Genomic DNA, 7,337 nt, shown 5'->3' with positions numbered 1-7,337 from the left:
CCCTTTTCCCTTGGGTTTCCGGAGCCCGAGGGTCATCTTATTCTAGCCCCCCTCGGGCCAGTGCTCCTCTGAGTGTTGGTCCGAACTAGAGCCCTGTGCAGCGCCACCTCGGGGAAACTCAAGGTTTGGTTTTAGTTGTACGGATTGCTCATCTGAGTGTGCCCTGAGAAAGAGATATGTGCAGCTCCTATCGGGATTTGTCGGCACATTCGGGCGGTGTTGCTGGACTTGTTTTAACCTGTCGAATCATCTTGTTGTACCAAGATACCGAGTCTGATCGGTGTGTCTTGGGTGGAGGTCTATTCCTTCGTTGACCGTGAGAGCTTGTCATGGGCTAAGTTGGGACTCCCCTGCAGGGATTGATCTTTCGAAATCCGTGCCCGCGGTTATGGGCGGATGGGAATTTGTTAATGTCCGGTTGTAGATGACTTGAACTAAACTTAATTAAAATGAATCAATCGTGTGTGTTACCGTGATGGCCCCTTCTCGGCGGAGTCCGGGAAGTGGACACGGTGTTGGAGTTATGCTTGCGCAGGTTTTTCCTTTAGCTTCTCGCTCGTGCTTCGCCTTCTCTTCTCGCTCTCTTTTGCGTATAAGTTAGCCACCACATATGCTAGTCGCTTGCTGCAGCTCCACACATATTGGCCTTATCCATTCCTATGAGCTTAAATAGTTTTGATCGCGTGGGTGTGAGATTGCTGAGTCCCTGTGGCTCACAGATACTACAACTCCAGATGCAGGTCCAGGTGATTCTGCTCCAGTTGACGATTACGAGCTCAGGTGGGAGTTCGACGAGGACTCTCAGCGATACTACGTGTCCTTTCCAGATGATCAGTAGTGGTGCCTAGTTGGGGTTATCGATTCAGGACCTTGTCGCATGTTGGGGGTCTTTTCTATTTTGGCACCGTAGTCGGGCCATGAGTGATTTGTTTGATGGATGTTATTTATGTACTCTGATGTGACGTGGCGAGTGTAAGCCAACTATGTTATCTCCCCCTTTTATTATGTATTACATGGGATGTTGTAATGATTGCCTGACTTGCGACATTGCTTTCAATGCGGTTATGCCTCTAAGTCGTGCCTCGACACGTGGGAGCTATAGCCGCATCGAGGGCGTTACAAGTTGGTAATCAGAGCCATCCCCGACCTTAGGAGCCCCATTGCTTTATCTTTTTAGCAGCCGAGTTGTGTCTAGAAAAATGTTTTGAGTCCTTAGGAATTATATATCGGAGAGCTTAGGAATTCTTTTTACTTCCCAGTCTCCTCATCGCTCTGGTAAGGCATCCTGGCGTAGAGTTTTGACTCTTCTCTTCTCAAATTTCACTAAAAAAAAATTTTAGGTTCACGCGAGTATCTTGGTTTTGTTCCGATGGTTTTGTGACGAGAACATTGTTCTTGGTGCCTCCTGTCTTTAGGGGTTGTGGCAGTGTCCCGGGGAGTTGAGCTCCGAGGTGTTGTCGTCACAATTTCATCGTTGCAATTCTGGTATACTTGAGATATGTTCGCCGACATCGAAAATCTCTTTTATGCAGTTCGTTGGTGAGATAACCTCGACGCCACCCAGTACTGGGGCGGGAGTTCGGGAGTATCGCCATAACTTGTATAACGGATGCTTTTCGAAGGTTGAGGTAGATGGTTTCCGAAGTTTTCCTGGTTATGTGTTGAAGGATGGATACAGCTGGATGTAGGATTTGCTAGTTTGGGTGAGATATTGTGCTTCCCCTGTATCCCCAACACCTGATTGCATAACCAGAAAGGTTCGGGAGTTTCATAGGTGGGAAATCTAGTAGCTCTAGTTCTTCTTCCACGGATATTGGTTTGAGATTGGGATTTCTTACCGATTATTCGTTCTTGATCCGTACCTTGTTGATTTATTTCTCTACCTTAATTCTTCGTGGCTTCTCAATTTATGGATATGTGATCATTTGAAGAGGAATGCATTCGTTCATTTTGTTCGGATGTGAAGACTATATGTTGCAATTTTCATTCCGTTGGATTCAGCTTCAATATTGTTGTCTATCTATGTGCTAATGGTGGTCAACCTCTTCAGGATGGCTCCTCCAACGCGCACGACTCCGAATCCTAATCCGCCTCCACCTCCGCCTCCTCCGGAAGCATGGCAAGCTGTGATGGCCGCTACTAATGCAAACACACAGTTGATCATGCAAATCCTTCAAGAGCGCAATCAAGGCAGTCAAGGGAATCAAGGCCATAATCAGCACCACTTTGCTACTCTGAACCAGTTCCTTGCTAATGGCCCAAAGACGTTCAGCAGTTGTGTTGAGGCTACCGACGCTGACGATTGGCTAGTGGATCTGGGCAAGCATTTTGAATGCAGCAACGTCAGGCATGAAGATTTCGTCAAGTTCGCTTCTTTCCAGCTCAAAGATCAGGCTGCAGAGTGGTTCCAGCAGTACAAGGATTCCAGAGGTGGACGTGTTATCACTTGGGACGATTTCCGTCAAGATTTCCGCGCTCATCACATCCCTCAAAGTGTGGTTGAGAGTAAGCGTCAGGAATTCCGCAATCTGAAGCAAGGCTCTTTGTCTGTCTATGACTACAACAAGTTGTTCCAGAAGCTCGCCCGTTTTGCCAAGCAGGATGTTCCTGATGAGAAGAGCATGATCTATCAGTTCAGGGGTGGTCTTCGTGAGGAAATTCAGCTCGCTCTTGTCCTCTTTGAGCCGTTGAGATACGATGAGTTCTACAACATGGCACTGAAGCAAGAGGCTGCTCAGATGAGATGTGATGCTTCCAGGAAGCGTGCCAGAGATGTTACTCCGTCTTCCTCTACTCAAGTGGTTAAGCAGCAGAAGTATTGGCTTCCTCCTCCTCCGTTCCGTCAGCCGTATCAGCAGAAGAGCAAAGGTGGCAGTGGTTTCTCCCACCCACCCAACCCAGGCTTTCAGAACAAGTCTTCATCTCAAGCTCCAAGATCGAGTGCTCCGTATCACCGTCCGCTTTCAGAGGTCACGTGCAACAAGTGCCAACAGAAGGGTCACTATGCCAACAAGTGTACCAACCAGAGGCATCTTCCTCCTCCTCCTCCTGTCAGATCGGCAAGTACAACTGTGGTCAAGCACAATCCCAAGCACGCTAAGGTCAATATGGTGAATGCAGCTCAGGCAGAGGATTCTTCAGATGTGATCATGGGTAACCTTCCTGTTAATGATATTCCTGCAAAAGTTCTTTTTGACACTGGTGCATCGCATTGTTTCATCTCGAGACCTTTTGCTTCCAAGCATGATTTTGTTACTCAAATGTTGCCGAGACCGTTGTCTATTGACTCTCCGGCCAGCCTCTTGACATCTCGAGTGTGTGTTCCGGATGTTACAATCACTTTGGGCGACTGCAAGTTTCTCTCTTCTCCGGTGGTTCTTGGCAATTCTGATATCGATCTTATTCTCGGGATGGACTGGCTCTCTAAGCATAAAGCTCAGCTTGATTGTGCAGCCAGGCAGATTCAACTGACGCATTCGTCTGAGGAGGTCATTGTCTTTGCCGCTCGGGATAATTCCATCCGGTTGTTTTCTCTCAATGAGAAGGGTGAATTGGATGCTATCTCTCAAATTCCTGTCGTTTGCGAATATCAAGACGTCTTTCCAGAAGAGCTCCCAGGAATGCCTCCGCACCGGCCAGTTGAATTCGTTATTGAACTTGAGCCCGGTACGGAACCTGTGTGCAAACGTCCCTACAAGCTCGGCCCTGAAGAGTTGAAGGAGTTGAAGAAACAACTCGATGAGCAAGAAAGATTGGGTCTCATTCGGCCTAGTACTTCTCCGTGGGGTTGTGGTGTTCTTTTTGTGAAGAAGCAAGATGGATCGAGTCGACTTTGTGTTGATTACCGTCCAGTAAACAAGAAGACCATCAAGAACAAATACCCACTTCCCAACATCAATGAGCTGTTCGAACAACTCAAGGGTGCTCAAGTATTCTCCAAGCTTGATCTCCGTATGGGTTATCATCAGATTCGTATTCGTGAGCAAGATATTCCCAAGACGGCGTTCAGAACAAGCTTTGGTTCATATGAATACACCGTCATGTCTTTTGGCCTCGCCAACGCTCCTCCGACGTTCTCTCGCATGATGAACTTCATCTTCAACCCCTACACCAATGAATTCGTTCTGGTCTATCTAGACGACATTCTGGTTTTCTCGAAGAACAAGAAAGATCATCCCAAGCACTTGCGTTTGGTTCTTGACAAGCTCAGAGAACATCAGTTCTACGCCAAGTTCTCCAAGTGTGAATTTTGGCTCGATGAGGTTCTTTATCTTGGTCATATCATCTCCGCCAAGGGCATTTCCGTGAATCCTGAGAAGGTGTCTGCAATTGTGAATTGGGAACCTCCTCAGAATGTAAAGCAACTCCGCAGTTTCCTCGGTCTCGCAAGCTATTGCAGAAGATTCGTTGAAAACTTTTCTAAGATCGCCAAGCCTCTCTCAAATCTTCTTCAGAAGCACGTCAAGTACGTTTGGTCTCCGGAGTGTGATATTGCTTTCAACACTTTGAAAGAGAAATTGATCACTGCTCCAGTTCTGACTCCACCTGATGAAACCAAGCCGTACGAGGTCTTTTGTGATGCCTCTCTCCAAGGTCTCGGTGCTGTACTGATGCAAGAGAAGAAAGTTGTTGCTTATACCTCTCGCCAGTTGAAACCTAATGAGAAGAACTACCCCACTCATGATCTCGAGTTGGCGGCAGTTGTACACGCTTTGTTGACTTGGAGACATCTTCTATTGGGAAGGAAAGTGGATATTTTCACTGATCACAAGAGTCTCAAGTACATCTTCACTCAGCCTAATCTCAACCTCAGGCAGACTCGATGGGTCGAAATGATTCAAGAATACAATCCGAGTATCGAGTATACTCCAGGCAAGGCTAATGTGATTGCTGACGCTTTGAGCAGAAAAGCATATTGCAACAGTCTGATTCTCAAGCCTTATCAACCCGAGCTTTGTGAAGCTTTCCGCAAACTTAATCTGCAAGTTGTTCCTCAAGGTTTCCTCGCCAACCTTCAAGTCTCTCCTACCTTAGAAGACCAGATTCGCCAAGCCCAACTTCTTGATGCTATGGTGAAGAAGGTGAAGATTGGTATTGCAAGAGTCAGTCCAAGTACAAGTGCTACCGACTTGATGACAAGGACACTCTCTTCTTCGAGGATCGAATTGTTGTGCCCAAAGGTGAACTCCGTAAGGTGATCATGAACGAGGCTCACAACTCTCTCCTCTCCATCCACCCTGGTAGTACGAAGATGTATCAGGACCTCAAGCAAGCTTATTGGTGGACTCGAATGAAGCGCGAGATCGCTCAATTCGTGAATGAATGTGATGTCTGCAGAAGAGTGAAGGCAGAACACCAAAGGCCAGTTGGTCTCCTCCAACCTCTTGCCATTCCAGAATGGAAGTTTGACCACATTGAAATGGACTTCGTGACTGGGTTTCCAAAGTCCAAGCGTGGCAATGATGCTATATTTGTCGTCATCGACAAGCTCACCAAAGTGGCTCATTTTCTGCCTATCAAAGAGTCGATCACTGCAGCTCAATTGGCGGAACTCTATACCTCTCGCATTGTCTCTCTGCACGGTATTCCTCAAGTGATATCTTCAGACCGTGGCAGCATCTTTACCTCCAAGTTTTGGGATTCTTTTAAGAAGGCCATGGGCACCAACATCCGCTTCAGCACAGCTTTCCATCCTCAAACAAGCGGTCAAGTCGAGCATGTCAACCAAATTCTTGAAGATATGCTCAGGGCTTGTGTGATCTCCTTCGGCATGAAGTGGGAGGATTGTCTTCCTTATGCTGAATTCTCATACAACAACAGCTTTCAAGCAAGTTCAGGCAAGGCCCCTTTTGAAATTCTTTATGGCAGGAAGTGCCGTACCCCTCTCAACTGGTCTGAAACCGGTGAACGTCAGCTGCTGGGTAATGACTTAATCACAGAAGCAGAAGAAATGTGCAAAGTCATTCGTGATAACCTCAAAGCAGCTCAATCCCGCCAGAAGTGCTACTATGATAGTAAGCACCGTGAATTGGTTTTCGAGATCGGAGATCATGTTTACCTCCGCGTCTCTCCCATGAAAGGTACTCGTCGCTTCGGTATCAAAGGGAAGCTTGCCCCTAGATACGTGGGACCTTTCAAGATTGTCAGCAAGAGAGGCGACCTCGCCTATCAACTCGAGCTTCCTTCAAACTTTGCAAATGTTCATGATGTGTTCCATGTCTCTCAGCTTCGAAAGTGCTTCAAGACTCCTGACCGCACCGTCAACTTCGAGGACATTGAGCTCCAAGAAGATCTCTCCTATCGTGAGCACCCAGTTGCTATTCTCGAAGAGACTGAACGCAAGACTCGCAACAAGTCAATCAAATTTCTCAAAGTCAAGTGGTCACACCATTCCGACCGTGAAGCTACCTGGGAACGCGAGGATCACCTCCGTTCTGAGTACCCGGAGTTCTTTCAGTCCTAGATCTCGGGACGAGATCTTTTCGTAGTGGTGGAGTGTTGTAACGCCCCAGATATACTTTCCATATTTGTATCCAACTCTTGTCGTCCCCGGCGCTAAGTTATATTTATTTCTCGGGTTGGGTCTTTGTCTCCGTGTGTTGTTTTCTTTTTCGGGCATCTCTTATCATGTCATCACGTGCATTGCATTTGCATACATGTTCATCTCATGCATTCGAGCATTTTCCCCGTTGTCCGTTTTGCATTCCGGCGCTTCGTTCTCCTCCAGTGGTCATTTCTACCTTTCTTTCTCGTGTGGGGATTAAACATTTCCGGATTGGACCGAGACTTGTCAAGTGGCCTTGGTTTACTACCGGTAGACCGCCTGTCAAGTTTCGTATCATTTGGACTTCGTTTGATGCTCCAACGGTTAACCGAGGGACCGAAAAGGCCTCGTGTGTGTTGCAGCCCAACACCCCCCAAATTTGGCCCAAAACCCACCAAACTCTGCTCCATGTCCTAGAGCGTTCGATCACGATCGTATGGGCGAAAACCGCACCTCATTTGGACTCTCCTAGCTCCCTCTATGCCTATATATACACCCCTCCGTTTTCGGATCTCTCCCTCTCCCCGAAACCCTAAAAAAAAGATCTCCTTCCTCCGCCGCTGACGGACGTGTCCGGCCCGCGCCGGACAGCGTCCGCTCCACCCCGCCGCCCGCCTCAGCCAACGCCACGCCTCCACGTGGGCCGCGCCCACATCGCCGCCGCCGGGCCCGCCAGGCCCACGGGGAGCCCCCGCGGCCCGTCTCCGCGCCGCCGCCCCCGCGCCCGACCCCGTTCGCCTGCGCCGCCTCCTTCCCCGACGCCGGTGACCGGCGCCGCCGCATGCCGCCTCCC

This window comes from Triticum dicoccoides, chromosome 5B, assembly GCF_002162155.2.
Source record: "Triticum dicoccoides isolate Atlit2015 ecotype Zavitan chromosome 5B, WEW_v2.0, whole genome shotgun sequence".
In the NCBI taxonomy this organism is placed as follows: domain Eukaryota; kingdom Viridiplantae; phylum Streptophyta; class Magnoliopsida; order Poales; family Poaceae; genus Triticum; species Triticum dicoccoides.
This window is presented reverse-complemented; position numbering follows the sequence as displayed.